Source organism: Capra hircus, chromosome 7, assembly GCF_001704415.2.
Source record: "Capra hircus breed San Clemente chromosome 7, ASM170441v1, whole genome shotgun sequence".
Classification (NCBI taxonomy): Eukaryota; Metazoa; Chordata; class Mammalia; order Artiodactyla; family Bovidae; genus Capra; species Capra hircus.
Window position 1 is genome coordinate 107,338,943 of NC_030814.1, and position 22,282 is coordinate 107,361,224.

The window sequence follows — 22,282 nt, forward strand, 5'->3', positions numbered from 1 at the left end:
AACAAGTAGCAGTTTGTTTCCCTTGTTCCCTGAGGTGGGGGAGCGCGCTGGCTCCTTATAAGCGGTGAGAGTGGAGGTGTCTTGGGTCATCTGCCCACCCTCTTGTGGTGCCATGTGCAGGGTGCATGTGCAATGCTGTTTTTTGCCCCTGGCTCCTCAGGATTGGCAGCTGGGTTCTTGTTTATAACTTGTTCCAACTGTGCGTGCACACGCAATTATTTTTAGTCCCTTATAGTTTCTTTATATTTTATTGTTCCGAGGAGGTTTGTCCAGGCGCAAACACTGAAGCAAAAGGTCTCAGGTTTCAAGTAGCAGCCTGTGTCATTCCCCCTGGGGGATTCTTTACCCTTTATTTATACGGGTTAAGGCGATATTGGGGTGACAACAGTGTGTGGTGGCTTGAAGTGAGATAGTTCTCTATCAGAGACTCGATCCTGGGCCACCTGGGTGAAAACCAGGACTCCTAACTGCCAGAACACCAGGGACTAGTGGGTAGAAGTAGAGCCCTGGTTCTTGTCTCCTTTGAAAAAAGAATTTTACACAGAGATTGAGGTTGTAAAACAAGCACCGAGTTTATTAGAACCTCATATGCATGAGAGAGCATACAAGAAGCGGTTTGTTTAGGACAGAACAAAGCAGAGCTACATACTCAGAGAAGAGTGTGGATGTCCTTGCTCATGAGGAGTGGACCAGAGGGGTGGTTTAATCATTTATATAGGGTCAGTTTTCTTTGTACCCTTTGGCCAGCCGCCTGGCTCATTGCCCATAACTGGTCTGACTCAAGGCACTCCCTGGTGTGCACGGATGCCTTCTAACCAGGATGGATCCCAGCGTGAGGGCCTCTGGGAGGCTGGTGACACATATCACAGGGTGGTGCCCCTTCCCTTTTTGGCTCCCGAGGAACTTCTCTCTTCTCTGAACTCTGCACGCGCAGGGGGGGAGGTCTCCCTGGCTTCAAGAATGAAAGATGTGGTCGTCTTTGTTTTCGCTGCAGCAGAGCTTAGTGTCTCTCTGCTCTTGTTGTTGACTTTTTCTTGATCTGTCAGCAAGAGACACGCTCCTGTTTGTTCAGCCTGACAAGCACCAGCTGCTTGGCCTGGGGCCCATCTACTTCTTACTTTAAAGGGCAAAGATCTCTTGTAAAACTTCTTCCTGCTGTACAGGGGCCACAGACCCTAGCCCAGCCTGCTGCTGCTGCTGCTGCTGCTGCTAAGTTGCTTCAGTCGTGTCCGACTCTGTGCGACCCCATAGACGGCAGCCCACCAGGCTCCCCCGTCCCTGGGATTCTCCAGGCAAGAACACTGGAGTGGGCTGCCATTTCCTTCTCCAGTGCATGAAAGTGAAAAGTGAAAGAGAAGTCGCTCAGTCGTGTCCGACTCTTCAAGACCCTGTGGACTGCAACCTACCAGGCTCCTCCGTCCATGGGATTTTCCAGGCAAGAGTACTGGAGTGGGGTGCCATTGCCTTCTCCGCTAGCCCAGCCTAGAGGCGCATAAGTCCCTCACTGACTATTCTCCAAGGACCTGTAGGGGTCTGGGCTCCCCTCTGCTGGAATGGGTTGAATTCCTTGCGCCATCATGAGCTTTACTTGAAATTGCTGAAGCCTAGAAGACAAAAATGGGCTTCCCAGGTGGCGCTAGGGAAAGAACCAGCCCACTAATGCAAGTTAGATGTAAGAGACGCCAGTTCAATCCCTGGGTCGGGAAAATCCCCTGGAGAAGGAAATGGCAACCCACTCCAGTATTCTTGCCTGGAGAATCCCATGGACAGAAGAGCCTGGTGGACTACAGTCCATAGGGTCACATGGAGTTGGACATGACTGAAGTGACTTAGCACAGCACAGAAGACAAAAACTTAACCAGAAAGTTATACCAATGGGGGCCAAGAAGGAAGAGAACACCAATAGCCATGAAAGGGCCTTGAAAGGGAAGGAACCAGGTTAAATTTAGGAAGACTTCCTTAGCTGTTGACCAGACAGTGGAGGCGATATTGCTCCTGACAAAATTGTGACGCCATTCTGCTTGAGTGTATACTTCTTTAGTGCTAACTTCTCCCTGTACTGGCGCACTGATCCTGGTGCAGCAGGAAGTATTTGTTACCATACAAGCTCCATCCACCTTGTTTTGCCAGAAGGTAATCAAGAGTTAGACAAAAAAGAGAGAGGGGAAGAAAAAGAGACAGTTAGCCAAAGAAACAAGAGAGGTTTTAAGTCCTGTTAAGGCTTGCCCTGTCTGTTTCATCATATAATCAAGCTGTCTGGTGGGATTTCTCAGTGTTGTTTTATGATGGGGAAAGCCTCCTCATGGAGCTACCAGTCTTATGGTCAGCCCTGCCCTTGCTAAGATCATTCCTAGTGCTCTCTGGGTTTGGTGGTGAGCCAGAGTGTCCTGTTACAGATTTAAAAAAATATTTTACCCCTGTAGTTCCTGTAGTGCACTCTCCTTTGAAATGGACATATCAGTGCATATATAGGTCATAGCTTGGTTGAAAAAGGACAGGGCCTGGCCATAATTCTGTAAAATAATGATGGCTTGAGTGTCCACAGAGTAAAACAAACCCTCCAATGATGCAAACTTGAATTTCTGCCTCATGACTGTTAAGAGTGGACAATCTTGAAGGACATACTGTTGTTAGTACTTGAATAGTTAGGGGACAGTGGACCATTATGTTGATAATTAAGCACATAAAACTCTATGATATTTTAAACAAGATGTTCATGTACAATCCTGCTGATACTATCAGAGGGTGGCACTTGATAGGCCAGAATTGCACAGGTGGATTGAACTGGATTGACCAGGTGGATGGGACATTTTGTTCACACAACTTACATTCCCCTTCTGTTTTGTTTAGGGGTGTGGGCCATAGTTTGAAACAGGGCACCAGTGGGTAAGGTTGTAGATTCAGTTTATCACAATGGAAGAGGCTGGGCTTCCCTGTGGCTCAGTGGTAAAGAGTCCACCTGCCAGAAGAGAGGATAAGTGAGGTGGAAGATAGAATGGTGGAATAAATGAAGCAGAGAGGAAAAAAGAATTAAAAGAAGTGAGGACAACCTCAGAGACCTCTGGGACGATGTTAAACTCCCCAACATTTGAATCATAGGTGTCCCAGAAGAAGAAGATGAAAAGAAAGGGTGTGAGAAAGTACTTGAGGAGATAACAGTTGAAAACTTCCCTTAAATGGGGAAGGAAATAGCCACCCATGTCTAAGAAACCCAGAGAGTCCCAAACAGGATAAACCCAAGGTGAAACACCGGAACACACATATTAATCAAAGTGACAAAAATTAAACACAAAGAGCAAGTATTAAAAGCAGCAAGGGAAAAGCAACAAATAACACACAAGGCGATCCCTATTAGGATAACAGCTGATCTTTCAATAGAAACTCTTCAGGCCAGGAGGGAATGGCAGGACATAAAGTGATGAAAGAGAAAAATCCACAACCGAGATTACTCTACCCACAAGGATTTCTTTAGATATAAAGGAAAAATCAAAAGCTTTACAGACAAGCAAAAGCTGAGAAAATTCAGCACCACCAAACCAGCTCTTCAACAAATGCTAAAGGATCTTCTTTAGACAGGAAACACAGAAAAGGTTTATGAAAATGAACCCCAAACAACAAAGTAAATAGTAATGGGATCATACTTATCAATAATTACCTTAAATGTAAGTGGGTTAAATGCTCCAAACAAAAGACAAAGACTGGTCAAATGGATACAAAAACAAGACCCATATATATGCTGTCTACAAGAGACTCACCTCAAACCTAGGGACACAGAGAGACTGAAAGTGAGGGGATGGAAAAAGATATTTCATGCAAATGGAGACCAAAAGAAAGCAGGAGTAGCAATATGCAATACTCAGATAAAACAGACTTTGAAATAAAGACCATGATAAGAGACAAAGGACACTACATAATGATCAAAGGATCAATCCTAGAAGAAGACGTAACAATTATAAATATGTATGCAACCAACATGCATCAGTACATAAGGCAAATGCTAACAAGTATGAAAGGGGAAGTTAGCAGTAACACAATAACAGTGGGGGACTTTAATAGCCTACTGACACCTACGGACAGATCAACCAGACAGAAAATTAGCAAGGAAACACAAGCTTTAAATGATACAATAGACCAGTTAGACCTAACTGAAATCTACACGGCATTTCACCCCAAAACAATGGATTTCACCTTTTTCTCAAGTGCACACACAACATTATCCAGGACAAATCACATCCTGGGCCATAAATCTAGCCTTGGTAAATTAAAAAAAAAATTGGAATCATTTCAAGCATCTTTTCTGATGACAATGCAGTAAGATTAGATGTCAGCTATAGGGGAAAAAACTATTAAAAACACAAACATATGAAGGCTAAACAACACGCTTCTGAATAACCAAAAGATCACGGAAGAAATAAAAACGGAAATCAAAATATGCATAGAAACAAATGAAAATGAAAACACAGCAACCCAAAACCTGTGGGATTCAGTTAAAGCAGTGCTAAGATGGAGGTTCATAGCAATACAAGCCTTCCTCAAGAAACAAGAGAGACATCAAATAAACAACCTAACTTTACACCTAAAGCAACTAGAAAAATAAGAACAGAAGAACCACAAAGTTAGTAGAAAGTAAGAAAGAAGTAAAAATCAGAGCAGAAAAATGAAAAAGAAATGAAGGAGACTATAGCAAAGATCAACAAAACTAAAAGCTAGTTCTTCGAGAAGATAAAATAGATAAACCATTAGATTCATCAAGAAAAAAAGGGAGAAGGATCAAATCAATAATATTAGAAATGAAAATGGAGAAATCACAACAGACAACACAGAAATACAAAGGATCATAAGAGACTATGAGCAATTATATGCCAATAAAATGGACAACTTGGGAGAAATGGACAAAGTCTTAGAAAAATATTACCTTCCAAGATGGAACTAGGAAGAAATAGAATATCTTAACAGACCCATCACAAGCACGGAAATCAAAACTGTAATCAAAAATGTTTCAAAAAACAAAAGCCCAGGACCAGATGGCTTCACAGGTGAATTCTACCAAAAATTTAGAAAAGAGTTAACACTTGTCCTCCTCAAACTCTTCCAGAATATTGCAGAGGAAGGTAAACTCCCAAACAGAGTCTAAGAGGCCATCATCACCCTAATCCCAAAACCAGACAAAGATGCCACACAAAAAAGAAAACTACAGGCCAGTATCACTGATGAACATAGATGCAAAAATCCTTAACAAAATTCTAGCAAAAAGAATCCAACAATATATTAAAAAGATCATACATCATGACCAAGTGGGCTTTAACTCAGAGATGAAGGATTGTTCAATATTTGCAAATCACCATTTTAACAATTGAAGGATAAAAATTGAAATTGAAAGATAAAAACCATATGATTATCTCAATGGATGCAGAGAAAGCCTTTGACAGCATTCAACATGCATTTATGATAAAAACTCTCTGGAAAACAGGCACAGAAGAAATACACCTCAACATAATAAAAGCCATATATGACAAACCCACAGCAAACATCCTCAAGGGCGAAAAATTGAAAGCATTTCCTCTAAAGTCAGGAACAAGACGAGGGTGCCCACTCTCACCACTGCTATTCAAAATAGTTTTGGAAGTCTTAGTTACAGCAATCAGAGAAGAAAAAGAAATAAAAGGAATCCTGATAGGAAAAGAAGTAAAGCTCTCACTGTTTGCAGATGCTATGATCCTCTATACAGAAAACCCTAAAGACTCCACCAGAAAATTACTAGAGCTAATCAATGAATATGGTAAAGTTGAAGGATAGAAAATATACAGAAATCCCTTGAATTCCTATATACTTACAATGAAAAAACAGAAAGAGAAGTTAAGGAAACAATCTCATTCACCATAGCAACACAAAGAATAAAATACTTAGGAATAAATTACCTAAAGAAACAAAAGACCTATATATAGAAAACTAGAAAACACTGGTGAAAGAAATCAAAGATGATACAAATAGATGGAGAAATATACCATGTTCATGGATCAGAAGAATTCATATAGTGAAAATGAGTATACTGCCCAAAACAATCTGTAGATTCAAAGTAATCCCTGTCAAACTACCAGCGGTATTTTTCACAGAGCTAGAACAAATAATTTCACAATTTGTATGGAAATACAAAAAACCTCAAATAGCCAAAGCAATCTTGAGAAACAAGAACAGAACTGGAGGAATCAACCTGCCAGACTTCAGGCTCTAGTACAAAGCCACAGTCATCAAGACAGTATGGTATTGGCACAAAGACAGAAATATAGATCAATGGAACAAAATAGAAAGCCCAGAGATAAATCCACACACCTATGGACACCTTATCTTCGACAAAGGAGGCAAGAATATATAATGGATTAAAGACAATCTCTTTAACAAGTGGTGCTGGGAAAACTGGTCAACCACCTGTAAAAGAATGAAATTAGAACACTGCCTAACACCATACACAAAAGTAAACTCAAAATGGATTAAAGATATATATGTAAGACCAGAAATTATAAAACTCTTAGAGGAAAACATAGGCAGAACACTCTCTGACATAAATAACAGCAAGATTCTCTATGATCCACCTCCCAGAGTAATGGAAATAAAAACAAAAATAAACAAATGGGATCTAATTAAACTTAAAAGCTTTTGCACAATGAAGGAAACTACAAGCAGCTCATGCAGCTCAATACCAGAAAAATGAATGACCTAATCAAAAAGTGGGTCAAAGAACTAAACAGGCATTTCTCCAAAGAAGACTTACAGATGGCTAACAAACACATGGAAAGATGCTCAAAATCATTCATTATCAGAGAAATGCAAATCAAAACCATAATGAGGTACCATCTCACACTGGTCAGAATGGCTGCTATCAAAAAGTCTACAAACAATAAATGCTTGAGAGGGTGTGGAGAAAAAGGGAACCTTCTTACACTGTTGGTGGGAATGCAAACTAGTACAGCTAGCATGCATAACAGTGTACAGATTCCCTAAAAAACTGGAAATCCCACTGCTGGGCATACACACCAAGGAAACCAGAATTGAAAGAGACGCATGTACCCCAATGCAGTACTGTTTACAATAGCTAGGACATGGAAGCAACCTCGATGTCCATCGGCAGATGAATGGATAAGAAAGCTGTGGTACATATACACAGTGGAATATTCCTCAGCTATAAACACACACACACACACACACACACACACACACACACACACCTTTGAGTCAATTCTAATGAGGTGGATGAAACTGGAGCCTATTATACAGAGTGAAATAAGTCAGAAAGAGAAATACTAATACAATATATTAATACATATATATGGAGTTTAGAAAGATGGTAATGATGACCCCATATGCAAGACAGCAAAACAGACAGATGTAAATTACAGACTTTTGGACTCTGTGGGAGAAGGGGAGGGTGGGATGATTCAGGAGAATAGCTGAAACATGTATATTATCATATGTGAAATAGATGACCAGTGCAGGTTGATGCATGAAGCAGGGCACTCAAAGCTGGTGCTCTGGGACAACCCAGGGGGATGGGGTGGGGAGGGAGGTGGGAGGGGGGTTCAGGATGGGGAACACACGTGCACCCGTGGCTGATTCATGTTGATGTATGGCAAAACCCACCACAATATTGTAAAGTAATTAGCCGCCACTTAAAATAATTTAAGAAAAAAGAAGCCACCCGCCAAAGCAAGAGACATGGTTCCATCCATGGTCCAAGAAGGTCCCACATGCTGTGGAGCAAGAAAACCCAGGCAGCACAACTACTGAGCATGTACATCAGAGCCCTAGAACTGCAACTGTTGAGCCCTGGGGCCGCACCTGCTGAAGCCTGTGTGCCTCAGAGCCTGTGCTCTGCACCTGGAGAAGCCACAGCAGTCAGAAGGCTGCACACCATGACTGCAGAATAACCGCTGCTCGGTGCGACCAAAGAAGAGCCCGCACAGCAACGAAGATCCAGCCAAAAATCAAAAAAAAAAAAAAAAAAAAAAAAAGAGGCAGCATATCTGGTGCATTTATAGCTTGGAGGGCTCTTGAGGCAAGTGAAACAAATGCCATTTAGGCAGTTTAACACAGTGTGTCCATATGAGGGATTCCGGGTAAAGAGCTGGGATAGCCTCCTGGAAGGTACACATATGACCAGCAGAGGTTTCGGGGGGGCGGTGGTGGTGGTAATTGTCCCTGATTTAGATTGTTGATTACCATTGGAATTGGCAGTTTCAGGAGAATGCAAGAGGAGGGCCAGTGGCCAGCTAGGGGTGTTGATGGCACATCCAGCATCTTTTAAACGTTCTCCTTTGGATATGATTCTGGAAATGTTGATAAGTGAGTTTTCTTGCCATTGTCCTTTAGTTACAGGGACTAGTAAAGCAGACAGAGTCAGGAGAGGAAGCATTTCTGTGGTGGAGTGTTTCCCTTAAACCCGGCACAGACAGAAGAGCCACTTCCCAGGCGGGGGTGGCGAAGCCAACTGGTGGAACGCAAGCAAGAGTTACAGCAGCAAGTAAGTAAGAGTCCAGTTCACCACATCATTTTACTTACCCGTCGGTGGTGCCTGTCTTCTGAATAGGTATCTCAGGTTTTCCACTGGCTCACAGGTGTATTGTTCTTCTGTGGTGACCTGTGACATTTTTGGAGGTAAAAGCTTTAGTCTGGACAAATGTACCCAGTTAGATATCCCTTACAATCTGACAGCAGTGGGGGTGGGTAAAATTACGTTATGGGGGCCTTCCTACTTTGGTGATAATGGGTCCTCAGGGGACCCCTCTTTCCAGATTTTAGGAAGAGCGTGGTCCCCAGGGCTTCCTTGTGAAGGAACTACCCCTTCCACTGTATTTTTGGTGGAGGTGGCAGTGCCTTGGTGTCATGGTCCTGGACTGCCTTCTCAACTTGTCCTAGATTCATCTTTTAGGGTCTGCTCACTTCCTCATCTAGCAGAAGGTCAGTAGTGAGAAAAGCCTTCCCATGGGTCATTTCAAAATACTCCTGAGGGTACATGAACCCTAAGGAGTGTAATGTGAGGCTCTTGGCAGGTTTGTTTTTTTTTTTCCCCTAAGGTTTTCTTTAAAGTATGGTTCATTTTCTCTACCTTCCCTGAAGATTGTTGTTCAGCTGCTCAGCCGTGTCTGACTCTTTGTGATCCCAAGGATCTCCATAGCTTGGGGGTGCCAATAAGTGTAACTTGTAGTTTATCCCTAGGGCTGTTGTGAGCCCCTGTGTGATTTTGGGTATAAAAGAGGGATAACAGTCACTCGGGGGCTTTGGAAGTGCACACTGAGGGATTGTGCCTTTTATTTTTGCCATGCCATGCAACTTAAGGAATCTTAGGTCCCTGAACGGGGATTGAACCCATGCCCCAGGCAGTGGAAGCGGAGAGTTCTAAGCACTGGACAACCAGGGAATTCCCAGGAATTATTTCTTTTAAAAGGGATTTACAGAGTTCAGTAGCCTTTTCAGACTGGGTAGGGGAAGCATCAACCCATCCTGTGAAAGTGTCAATGAACATAAGAAAATATTTATATCCTGACCGCGGGGGCATTTGGGTGATACCTAACTGCCAGTCTTCCCCCAGGTATGTTGAACTGGCCTGCATAATGAAGGGGGAATTGAATGGGCCTGTGGGTTATTACAGGCACACAAATCGTAGGCAAGGGTTACTTGTTTTACTGTGTTTTTTGAGTCCCTTCCCTGAAAGACTCTTTCGTCAAGTCCTGTGGTGCATCCCTCCCATAGTGGGTGGCATCATGTAAACTCTCAGCAAGTTGCTATTGTTGGGCTTCAGAGATTGGAATGTTGTCCCCCTTTTTATGCTTGCTTTCTCATAGCTCCATTTCTCAGCTTTTTCTTGTTCCTGTGGAGAATACTAGGGAAGGCTCGGGAATCTGGGGGCACAGACACCAGGGGCCTAACTCGCTCAGGCTCTTCCAGTCGAGTTGCTTGCTTTGCAGTTCTGTCCGCTTTGCTGTCCCCGTGGCTCACAGAAGACCCATCCCTCTGATGGCTCCTACAGTGGATTACTGAAAGAGTCAGAACTAAGTCTTTATGTTTTATAAAAGAATCTCGAGCAGGTAACATTTCTCCAGCTTTCCTAAGTACTAGGGCCACTGTACAGTTAACACAGCAGCTCCCAGTTTTTGATACAGCCTGGCCACAGGTCATGGGGCATTTGATCCTCACCTAAAGATAGACGGCAGTGATCGGCTTCAGAAATGAGCTTAGAGTATCTTATTAATAATGCAATTAAACTTTACAACAAAGAACTATCTGGGAAGTAGTCTTAATAAGTACAGACCTCAAAACAGAATCAGAATTTGATGTACACTGAAACAATCTTTTTCACTCTAAAATTATCCTCGTTTTTACTAAATATAGCCAAGTTATAATTTATTTGGTTGCAAATTAAGTCTGATTTCAAGAAATTGACTTGGTTACTTATGTACGGTTATATAGGTTATTTTATTGGGTTGGCCAAAAAGTTTGTTTGGTTTCTCTGTACCCTCTTATGGAAAGTGGTGACAAGGGCTTATCACAGATTTTGCTGTACAGATTTGGGTGAATCCCTCCCTTTTTGAAGTCTCCTCAAAATACCTTGAGATTCTTAACCTGTTAGGAAATGGCCTTCCTTATTTACCTGATAAAGCTGCTGGGAACCTTAGTTTCCAGTTTCTGGAGGGATCAGGTAGAGGGAATGTTTCAGTTCTACTTAGGGGTATAACTTACCAAATTGCTGTAAAGTATAATTAGCTTGACGAGAAGGGTTTCCTTATATCTGGAAAACACAGAATAAAAGCCAGTAATGTCTCAGACAAAACTGAAATATTATAACCATATCCTTCAGTTCACTTATTTAGCAGTTTTATAAGGTCATCAAGTTTACCCAATTTAGTGGTATGACATGAAAGTTATAAGAAACCTGTACCTTGGAGAAGGAAATGGCAACCCACTCCAGTATTCTTGCCTGGAGAATCCCATGGACGGAGGAGCCTGGTAGGCTACAGTCCCCGGGGTTGCAAAGAGTCAGACACGACTGGGCGACTTCACTTTCACTTTCACTTTCTTAAATTATATAGCAGGGGAAACAGCGTAAGCCTCCGTTTAAATTCCAGATCTTCACCAAATAACCTTGCTAAGCTTCACTTTTTCTTTGATAAAATATTCATGGTATTGGGACTTCCCTGGTGGTCCAGTGGGTTAAGAATCCACCTGCCAATGTAGGGGATACAGGTTAGACCCCTGGTCAAGGAACGAAGATCCCACATGCCGCGAGGCAACTAAGCCTACAAGTGGCAACTACTGAGCCCGTACACTGTAGAGTCCATGCTCTGCAACAAGAGAAGCCACTGCAATGAGAAGCCAGAACAGCCCCTGCTTGCCGCAACTAGAGGAAATGTACATGCAGCAACAAAGCCCCAGCTCGGTCAAAAATAAACAAGGAGAAAGGAGCTGCACACCATTCGTACACACAGACACACACACACAGTCCCTGGAGATTAGCTTTCAGTTTCTTAGGGAGAAAGAGACGGAGAAGGTATAAACCGAGGATAAATACAGACCTGTCTAAGAATAAGACAATAAGGGAAGCAGTGTTTACTGATAAAATTAAGGTGGTGAAGGGACTGATCATATTGTCTAATCAATAGTTTAGAGAGCAAAGGAATGTTCTGAGGGTCACTTATAATCAAAACAGGGAAAAAAAACAGAAATATATATTACTTTTAATGATGGGATCCTTCATATAGCCATAATCAGAACTTAGGCACCATGCTAAAAACAAGATGATAAAGTGGAAAGATACAGAAGACCTCAAAATCTTTATTTCGCACCTACCTTTTCTCAGGAAGCTTTTACAGAATGTTGTCTTCCAAAAAGATGAAGTAAACCGAGAAAAAGGGAGACAAGGAATGCAAGAAATAGCACAGAAGAAAAAGAAGGGAATTCTCTCAGATGACTGTTAAAACTGGAGGACAGACTGCTCTAGGAAGAACGTCCCCTTGAAAAAATGGACAGATGGCCCACTGTACTTAACCACAGAAAAGCAGAATAAAACTGTGTGTGTGTATGGACGTGTGTAATAAATATATATATAAATATATGTGTGACCAAGGAAACCAGAATTGAAAGAGATGCATGTACCCCAGTGTTCATCGCAGCACTGTTTACAATGCCCAGGACATGGAAGCAACCTAGATGTCCATCAGCAGATGAATGGATAAGAAAGCTGTGGTACATATACACAATGGAGTATTACTCAGCCATTAAAAAGAATGGATTTGAATCAGTTCTAACGAGGTGGATGAAACTGGAGCCGATTATACAGCCTATTATAAGTCAGAAAGAAAAGCAGCAATACAGTACACTAACGCATATATATGTAATTTAGAAAGATGTGTGACAATGACCCTGTATGTGAGACAGCAAAAGAGACACAGATGTAAAGAACAGTCTTTTGGACTCTGTGAGAGAAGGCGAGGGTACGATGATTTGAGAGAATAGCATTGAAACATGTATATTATCATGTGAAACAGATCACCAGTCCAAGTTTGATGCATGAGACAGGGTGCTCAGGGCTGGTGCACTGGGACAACCCTGAGGGATGGGATGGGGAGGGCGGTGGGAGGGGGGTTCAGGATGGGGAACACATGTACACCCATGGCAGATTCATGTTGATGTGTGGCAAAAGTCACTACAGTATTGTAAAGTAATTAGCCTCCAATTAAAATAAATAATAATAAAAGAAAATATTAAAAAAAAGAAAGAAACCTGTACTTGTCAAAATGCTGTTTCTGTGAATCTTCTTGAAGATGAAGCATTTTTACAAAGCATCAACTTAACTGTCTATGAATGACAGAAGATTTAAAAAGCACAGTTGAACATCTGATAACAATGTAACTGACAAACAAACTTGGTTATAGTAACTAGAGATTGTGACTGATAATATTTTTATCAGGACATACCAGATTTTTAAGAATTTCATATAATTTCTAGAGTATCTATATCAATAACGTTTACCCATGTTATGCAGCCTGAGAATATTTAGAACTCATTTGCCAATACTTCCCATGTAATTTAATATACCAAATAAACCCAGTTAGTTTAGGATCTCTCTTTGGGATGCTTCAGCTGGAGGTCAAAATAACTTTAATTAGCATTTGATATTTGAAAGGCAAAAAAAAAAGACTAAAAAGTTTTAACACACTTGGTCATATAGGCTCACAGGTCCCTGTGAAACAATACTTATTCATTTAACCAAAGTGACAATAGAAGATTTCAAAAGGCAAAGAAGTAACAGCTTAAAATTTAAGAGCAAAGAAGTCTGCACAATCTGTTAGTAAAAGCAGCATTCCAAGAAAGCTTTGTTCTCTTAAGAGAAAGAAACAAAATCCAGTCCTATGCCATCTACTCAATCCATTTACTTAGTTAAAATTGAATCCAATCTTGAGAAAATCCTGACCACGTGCAAAAATCTTTTCCCAATGTTCCTTTTCTAGAAACTTCTCCAGCTTTCTGTATCCTATGTTATTCTGTCTCTCATTTTCTTTTTCATTTAGAAACAACCAGCTCTAGGACAAAATCACTTTTTATCTTTTAACAAAATGCACTTCCATCCTTCTATCTTCATTTACTGAAAACATGTTTCCTATTTTCCTTGCATACTGAAATGTTTTCCTCATAATTCTTAATGTTAGAGCATTAATCTCTAGCAAAAACTAAGAAGCAAGTAATTATAAACTGTCATATCAGCATTTTCTGATCAGAATATCTCATAACCTCTAGAAACATGCATCTTCCCAAAGCATTATTTCTTTCCTCAACATGGTACAAGATATGTGTCTAATAAACACAATATCTGTACTTTCCCTCTTGTAAGAGAAAAATTTTATCTTATTTGAAACACCCTGCATATTCAATGAGTTCCTATCATTCAGTGTCAAGTTACCAAGATTTAGAGAAACTATTTTAGATGGACATTTTCAAAACTTATCATTCCTATGTGTGTGTTTGTGCTCAGTCATGTCTGACTCTCTGTGACCCCATGGACTGTAGCCCGCCAGGCCCCACTGTCCGTTCTCCAGGCAAGAACACTGGAGTGGGGTGCCATTTCCTTCTCCAGGGGATCTTCCTGACCCAGGGATCGAACCTGTGTCTCTTGCATCTTCTGCACTGGCAGGCGGGTTCCTTACCACTAGCACCACCTGGGAAGCCCCAGTTATTCCTATAGAGTTTACCAAAAAGCGGTTATCTCTGTTACATGTACTTAAAAGTTTAATTATATCAGGTTATTTTCCTCATTGACAGATTTTATAACAGAAACAATGTGCACTTACTGATGTTCAGTAACCCTAGGAACAATAAAAGTATTTTACTTGATGACTCGAAAGACAGGTCTGCATTAATTAAACCTACAAGCTTAAGCTAACTTTATTCTAGATATTAACTCAATATTGACTGTTTCCCAAGTCACATGAATCTGAAATGTATTCTGGTGAATTTCTTTTGTATTGCTTAGAATTTATATAAATGCTTAATTTACTTTAAGCTAATTAAATACTCATTTACATGTTAATTTTTTAACGTTAAATTTACAAGTTTTTTTTTTACAGGTTAATTTGTACAAAGTTAACTACAAGTTAATTTCTAACTTAAAAATTTACAAGTCAGTGTTTACATTTACAAGTTAATTTTTACATAATGCGACACAGCATTGAAGACCATATAGTTTTCTGGCTGGAGTTTTAACAGGCTTCTTCCTTTTCCTCCTCAGTCTGGGGGCTACAGATTTTGGATCAGATAGTTCCTGAAAGCCCAGGCAGAACAGTTACATTTTAAAGACTGGGGAGAGAAATGCAAGCTCCTTCCCCTTGCTCTGTGTTCTTTAAAGTCCTACTAAGTAACCTAAGGCTGGAGTCTCAGGCAATGTGGGCTGTGTTTGTATTTTAAGGCTTAAGTGCTCAACCCATACGCACAATGAGGTGGAGACTTGCAGGAGTGGTGGGACAGACAAAAGCACAGAAAACAAAGATCCTGATACGTTCACTGACTAAGAGTCAACAGGTATCAGTGACAGAAACTTAAAGACACAAACAAGAAAGAAAGACACGGTATTATTGCAAGGCGGCCTCTGGGGGGCTTTGTCCAGTCCAGCTCCTTTCTCAACTAGCCCTTCTGCCAGCTGGAACACAAAACAGAAGTACGGGGGCTCATGAAAAGGTGAGCCAACAAGGAGTCTCCAAGATGAAAACCATGGGAGTGTGGGTAAGAGAACCAAGGGAGAGGTGAAGGGAGGCAGGACTGAAAAGACTGGAAAAGAGAAAGAGATCGCCGTTAACCCACCTGCTGTGGATGCCTATTCAGGCACCAGACTTGGTGCTTCCAGAATGGGCCAGTGAAGGAGCTAACAGCCTGTCCACTGCCCACCAGGGTCATCAGGCCTGAAACCAGCCAACTGTAAGTCATCTGTGGACTCCAACACACAGGTGGGACCTTCACCTGCACATATATCAGTATATAGAAATAAAATCCTTTATGATTATTCAGTGGAAGTGACAAATAGATTCAAGGAATTAGATCTGATAAACAGTGCCTGAAGAACTACGGATGGAGGTTTGTGACACTGTACAGGAGGCAGTGATCAAGACCATCCCCAAGAAAAAGAAATGCAAAAATGCTGTCCAATGAGGCCTTACAAATAGCCGAGAAAAAAAAAAAAAGACGTGAAAGGCAAATGAGAAAAGGAAAGATATACCCATTTGAATGCAGAGTTCCAAAGAATAGCAAGGAGAGACAAGAAAGCCTTCCTCAGCGGTCGATGCAAAAAAATAGAGGAAAATAATAGATTGGGAAAGACTAGAGATATCTTCAAGAACATTAGAGATACCAGGGGAATATTTCATGCCAAGATGAGCTCAATAAAGGACAGAAATGGTCTGGACCTAATAGAAGCAGAAGATATTAAGAAGATGTGGCAAGAATACACAGAAGAACTGTACAAAAAAGATCTTCATGACCCAGATAATCACGATGGTGTGGTCACTCACCTAGAGCCAGACATCCTGGAATGTGAAGTCAAGCGGGCCTTAGGAAGCATCACTACAAACAAAGCTAGTGAAGGTGATGGAATTCCAGTTGAGCTATTTCAAATCCTAAAAGATGATGCTGTGAAAGTGCTGCACTCAACATGCCAGCAAATTTGGAAAACTCAGCAGTGGCCATGAGACTGAAAAGGTCAGTTTTCATTCCAATCCCAAAGAAAGGCAATGCAAAAGAATGCTCAAACTACTGCACAATTGCACTCATCTCACACGCTAGTAAAGTAATGCTCAAAATTCTCCAAGCCAGCCTTCAGCAATATGTGAACTGTGAACTTCCAGATGTTCAAGCTGGTTTTAGAAAAGGCAGAAGAATTAGAGATCAAATTGCTGACATCCGGTGGATCATGGAAAAAGCAAGAGAGTTCCAGAAAAACATCTATTTCTGCTTTATTGACTATGCCAAAGCCTTTGACTGTGTGGATCACAATAAACTGTGGAAAATTCTGAAAGAGATGGGAATACCAGACCACCTGACCTGCCTCTTGAGAAATCTGTATGCAGGTCAGGAAGCAACAGTTAGAGCTGGACATGGAACAACAGACTGGTTCCAAATAGGAAAAGGAGTGCATCAGGGCTGTATATTGTCACCCTGCTTATTTAACTTCTATGCAGAGTACATCATGAGAAACGCTGGGCTGGAAGAAGCACAGCTGGAATCAAGATTGCCGGGAGAAATATCAATAACCTCAGATATGCAGATGACACCACCCTTATGGCAGAAAGTGAAGAACTAAAGAGCCTCTTGATGAAAGTGAAAGAGGAGAGTGAAAAAGTTGGCTTAACACTCAACATTCAGAAAACAAAGATCATGGCATCTGATCCCATCACTTCATGGCAGATAGATGGGGAAACAGTCAAAACACTGGCTGACTTTAGTTTTTTGGGTTCCAAAATCACTGCAGATGGTGATTGCAGCCATGAAATTAAAAGACACTTACTCCTTGGAAGGAAAGTTATGACCAACCTAGACAGCATATTAAAAAGCAGAGACATTACTTTGCCAACAAAGGTCCATCTGGTCAAGGCTATGGTTTTTCCAGTAGTCATGTATGGATGTGAGTGTTGGACTCTAAAGAAAGCTGAGCACTGAAGGACTGATGCTTTTGAATTGTGGTGTTGGAGAAGACTCTTGAGAGTCTCTTCGATTGCAAGGAGATCCAACGAGTCCATCCTAAAGGAGATCAGTCCTGGGTGTTCATTGGAAGGACTGATATTGAAGCTGAAACTCCAATACTTTGGCCACCTGATGTGAAGAGCTGACTTATTTGAAAAGACCCTGATGCTAGGAAAGATTGAGGGCAGGAGGAGAAGGGGACAACACAGGATGAGATGGTTGGATGGCTTCACCAACTCAATGGACATGGGTTTGGGTAAATCCCAGGAGTTGGTGATGGACAGGGAGGCCTTGCATGCTGTGGTTCATGGGGTTACAAAGAGTCAGACGTAACTGAGCAACTGAACTGAACTGTGCTGGCATCCGGTCCCATCACTTCATGGCAAATAGATGGTGAAAATATGGAAACAGTGACAGACTTTATTTTGGGGGGCTCCAAAATCACTGCAGATGGTGACTAAAGCCATGAAATTAAAGATACTTGCTCCTTAGAAGGAAAGTTATGACCAACCTAGACAGCATATTAAAAAACAGAGACATTACTTTGTCAACAAAGGTCTGTCTAGTCAAAGCTATGCTTTTTCCAGTAGGCATGTATGGATGTGAGAGTTGGACTTATAGAGAAAGCTGAGTGTGGAAGAACTGATGCTTTTGAAATCTTTTGAACTTAATTGGAGAAGACTCTTGAGAGTCCCTTGGACTGCAAGGAGATCCAACCAGTCCATCCTAAAGGAAATCAGTCCTGCATATTCATTGGAAGGACTGATGCTGAAACTGAAACTCCAATACTTTAGCCATCTAATGCGAAGAACTGACTCATTGGAAAAGACCCTGATGCTGGGAAAGATTGAAGGCAGGAGGAGAAGGGGACGACAGAGGATGAAATAGTTAGATGACATCACCAACTCGATGAACATGAGTTTGATCAAGCTCCAGGAGCTGGTGATGGACAGGGAAGCCTGGCGTGCTGCAGTCCATGGGGTCGCAAAGGAGAAATCTGCTGCTTTAGTCTATTCCATCCCAACCAGACTTCCTGGCAGCAGGAGAATAAAGGTGGGAATATTTGGATGATCAGACTTCTGGCCACTACAGGATACGAGGTTTGAACCTCTGTTGCTCTCATAAATCTCCGGTCAGCGACAGCCTGCTAGACCAAGATCTGCAAGGCGAGAGGCAGGTCTCTCCCGTCTCAGACTTCCGCCAGGGTGAGCCATTGCTGGCCAGAGGGAGCAGGCCTCACAAACTGAGAGGAGTGACACTGTCGCTGTGTGATGCCCCTCAGGAGGACAGGACAGAAGCAGGAGAAGACAGAGAGGATGGAGAGGGAAGTAGAGTGATGTCAGGGGAGAAAAGGGGCAAAGGGGAGGGGAAGCCTGAGAGTAAAAGGAGAAAGGGGAGAAGAAAGTGTTGCTTGAATGAGGGTCCTGAGGCCCTCAGGGGCCGGGAAGGCAGACTTCGCAAGTGTGGTGATGCTGAAACTAGGGGTTCAGGAGGCTGCTTGTCACACAAAAGGATGCTGCATTCGGTGGGCCTGGAGGTGCCCAGATCTTCTCCCAGGAAGGGGACTGTGTCCCTTTGCAGAGTATGTTACTGATAAAGGTTCCTGGGCGCCTTAATTAATAGAAATTGGTAAGAGGCCAGACAAGAAAGGTTGGTGAGGCTGGGACTCCTGTTGCAGCAGGAGGGTGCAAACACAAGTAAGAGGTTGCCTTGCCGGGTCCCTGGTGGAGAGGGGTAAGCGGGTTCCTTCTATGGGTGTGGGGAGGGCAGGTGAGGGCTCAGGCCTGAAGGGTGGCTTAGGTGGTCTGCCCACCGTCCTGATGGTGCCATGTGCAGGGTGCATGTGCAGCGCCCTGCTTTTGCTCCTGCCCCCTCAGAAGAGGCAGTTGGGATTCTGGTCTTTCTGTATCTTGTTCATGATTTGCCCGGTTATCTGTGCATGCTGGGTTGCGCTTAGTCTCTTATAGTTTCCTTTGTATGTTGTTGCTCTGTCCAGGGGCAAGCACTGAAGCAAAGGGTCCCTGTTTCAGGTCCCAGCCTGTCTCAGCCTCACGTCCCTGTTCATTCATAGCAAATGTTCTAAATGTCGACCCCGTGCCAGATCTTGCTCGGGTTTCTGGCAACATAGACACACTGTACACTGACTTCGACTTAGTCCTGCCCGGCCACAGCCCTGTCTGTGGCCGCTGTGCGCAGTGCTGGGAGGGGAAGGCCTGTGGGGCTCAGAGAGCTGATCATGTGGGGAATGACCACAGAGGGGCCTCCCCGGGAACGTGAGATTAGCCGTATGACCCAGGGGAGAGGAGGAGTTCTCGGGAAAGGATTGATCAGTGTCAGCAATCAGTGCCAGTCTGGTGGAGCTCAGTGAGAGAGGTCTGGGACGGACGGGGCAGGGCACAGCGCTGGGATAGAGCACCATTTGTCAGGGATTTGTGTTTGTGCCCTTGAAGCTGTGGGATCTGTCCAAAGCGGGGACGGAATGGGGCCTGTGGCAGGAGTGACAGTCTTATCAGCATTCTGAAATGATCCCTTTGGCGCTCATGGAGAAGGGACTGAAGAGGCTGAGCGAGGAAGCGGGAAGGCCAGCCCGGCGCTGGTGCAGGGAGGCGCTGTGACACAGAGTTTTGAACTGAAGACTTTGGAGAATAAGCTTTTTCCCCCCGCCCTGGAATTCCTGTACCTGTCTAAAAGCAGAGCCTCCCAAAAGAATTCCAGTGTCCTAAATCCCCTCCCTAGGATCAATGAGAGAAATATTTGTAATAGGGAAGAACATATCTTCATATTAGATCTGTTTCTTTTACCTTTAGAATACTTTTACAATATCTTTTTATTAAAAACTCAAATAGAATACAAAGGTATTCTATTAATTATAATTATTCTATTATTCTATTAATAATACCTTTGTATTCTACTTGAGTTTAAAATATTGCAGATAGCCTGAATACAGCCTGTATACAGGCTAGCCCATTATCAAGTTTCTGACCTTTAAGGATATAACACTTTTCCATTCATACAAAAAGTCGCAAACAGTAACATTTGTCTTGTTGTAGCTTTACAGGAACACTGTGATCTGACTTATGTGGACCAAGAAGTTTGCAACAACCAACCAAGCCCCTCCCTCATCTTGCCTTTAAAAGTGCTTTGCTGCAACCCTTTGGGGAGTCCCAGGTTTGAGGGGCACAAGCCACCCTTTATCCTCATGTGACACTTCAATAAACCTTTCCTGGCTTCAAACTCTGATGTTTTGGCCTGTGTGGCCTCACTGCATCAGGCATACAAACTTGCTCTTCAGTAACAGGTTGACTCTTTTCACCTGATAACCCAAGGAGACATTGTCACAAAACTTGCAAATAGTCTCCTAAGGACCCGAGGGAGGAGACAGATGGGCCCCCGGGCTAGACAGGTGGTGTTCGTCAAGTGGAGTAAAACTGAAGCTTTGTTCTCACCCAGACACTCCAAGGACAAAGCTAGTGGCAAAAGCTGAGCTCTACTAAAGTAAAGAGGTAAGGTACCGACTCCTGAGGTCAAGGAAGGCTTCCCTGTCTGCACACGCACAGGAAGGCTTCTTGAGGGTCGAAGAGGGAGTGGGCCTCGCTCCACAGGAAGTGTGGACAGGCGTGCACCCGTGGGCCTCTGTGGTGGGATCCATCTTAGAAAAAAGTGCACACATATTTAGGGGAAGGTCTTAGGGCAGTCAGGTGTGAAGAAAGAAATGATAAAGGTCAAAGGTAAACAAAGACCTGGAAGGATTGTCCTGTGTCTAAGTGATTTAAATCACCTTTTTACTGTGCTCCTCATTTAGGACATCCACTCCCTTCACAGGATATCTTATCTCGGCCTAGCTTCTGACACTGTGGCCCTCCGCGTTAGAGAGAACGCCCATATCCTGTCTCTCTGGGGGCCTATTTCTGCCCTGCTTCTCTTAACCGTCTCTGTGTGCTCTCTCCTACATTGTGCTGTGTCTCTGATAATAAACTTTGTATCTGCTTTTACAGTTTTTGCCTCCTTGAAACCTTGCTTTCAGATAAGAGGGAAGAGCCAGGGAACTTTCCTTCTAGCCTCTATCCCCTGGTGGTCCAGTGACTAAGATTCTTAGTCTTCGTCCAGGCTTTGTTGTCATTGTTCAGTTGCTCAGTTGTGTCTGACTCTTTGTGATCCCATGGACTGCAGCATGCCAGGCCTCCCTGTCCATCACCAACTCCTGGAGTTTACCCAAACCCATGTCCATTGAGTCGGTGATGCCATCCAACCATCTCATCCTCTGTTATCCCCTTCTCCTCCTGTCCTCAATCTTTCCAGCATCAGGGTCTTTTCCAGTGAGTCAGCTCTTTACATCAGGTGGCCAAAGTATTGGAGCTTCAGCTTCAGCATCAGTCCTTCCAATGAATATTCAGGCTACTTAAGTTTAATTCCTGGACAGGAAACTTAAGATCTCTCTTTAGGACTGTTCACTGCTCTCCCTCTGAGATCAGACCCATTCATCTTTCTTAAAAGCCATGTGTTTTCCTTGTAAGTACCTTTTGCCCCCTTTCTCCTTTGCTCCCCCATTAAATTGGCATATAAGCCCCAAATTCTGTCTAGTACATGAATAAAAACATTTTCTTGCTAATCTGTCTCCTGTTGGTTTAATTCAGGCCCCAAGTACTGAATCTAAGACGGTAGAGAAAAAGTCTTTCTGCCCTGATACATGCAGCTAGGAGAGGGACTGTCTGGCAATGAAAAGTAAAATGGGCTCAGGACATTTAGAAGACTGTTGATCACTGAGGTCAGGAGCGTAACCTGGAGAGACAGCCTGCCTGCGTTCATAATCTTGGCCCTGCTACCGTGGCTCAGGCTGCCTTGCCTTGGGCGAGTTTCTCTATCCTTCTGTGCACTGTGTTGCTGCAACAACTGCAAGACTCTATGATTTAAAAATGGTACATTTTTCAAAGCCTGAGGGTCTGACCTGCTTGTGGTAGTTCCCGCTGAGGCTCCAAGAATAACCACCTGAACACTGCAGGCTTTCTGGAAAAGGGAATGGGTTTTAGAAGCTCTGGCTTTGGCAAATAAAGAAACTCTCTGGCCTGTA

At 42.9% G+C, this 22,282-nt stretch overlaps 2 long non-coding RNA genes across 6 annotated transcripts in view; one reads left to right on the forward strand and one right to left on the reverse strand.

Moving 5' to 3' along the window:
• The window catches only part of LOC102172703, a 60,789-nt gene extending 39,425 nt beyond the window's left edge, over positions 1 to 21,364 (forward strand). For 3 of the 4 annotated variants that reach the window (XR_001918385.1, XR_001918383.1, XR_001918384.1), the window contains 2 exons: positions 8,365 to 8,515; positions 20,265 to 21,364. This is a non-coding gene — a long non-coding RNA (uncharacterized LOC102172703). Of the gene's footprint in view, positions 1 to 8,364; positions 8,516 to 11,848; positions 12,151 to 20,264 lie in introns of those variants that run through there. The other variant, XR_001918386.1, reaches the window with a different exon arrangement.
• LOC102172529 lies at positions 557 to 10,997 on the reverse strand. Of its 2 annotated transcripts, XR_001918387.1 has the most exons (3): positions 10,732 to 10,997; positions 8,554 to 8,632; positions 1,799 to 2,117 (listed from the first exon to the last, which is right to left on the reverse strand). It is a non-coding gene; the product is annotated as an uncharacterized LOC102172529 (long non-coding RNA). The 2 variants fall into 2 exon arrangements; XR_001295838.2 differs by lacking the exon at positions 1,799 to 2,117 and adding an exon at positions 557 to 1,039 and having other exon boundaries at positions 8,554 to 10,997.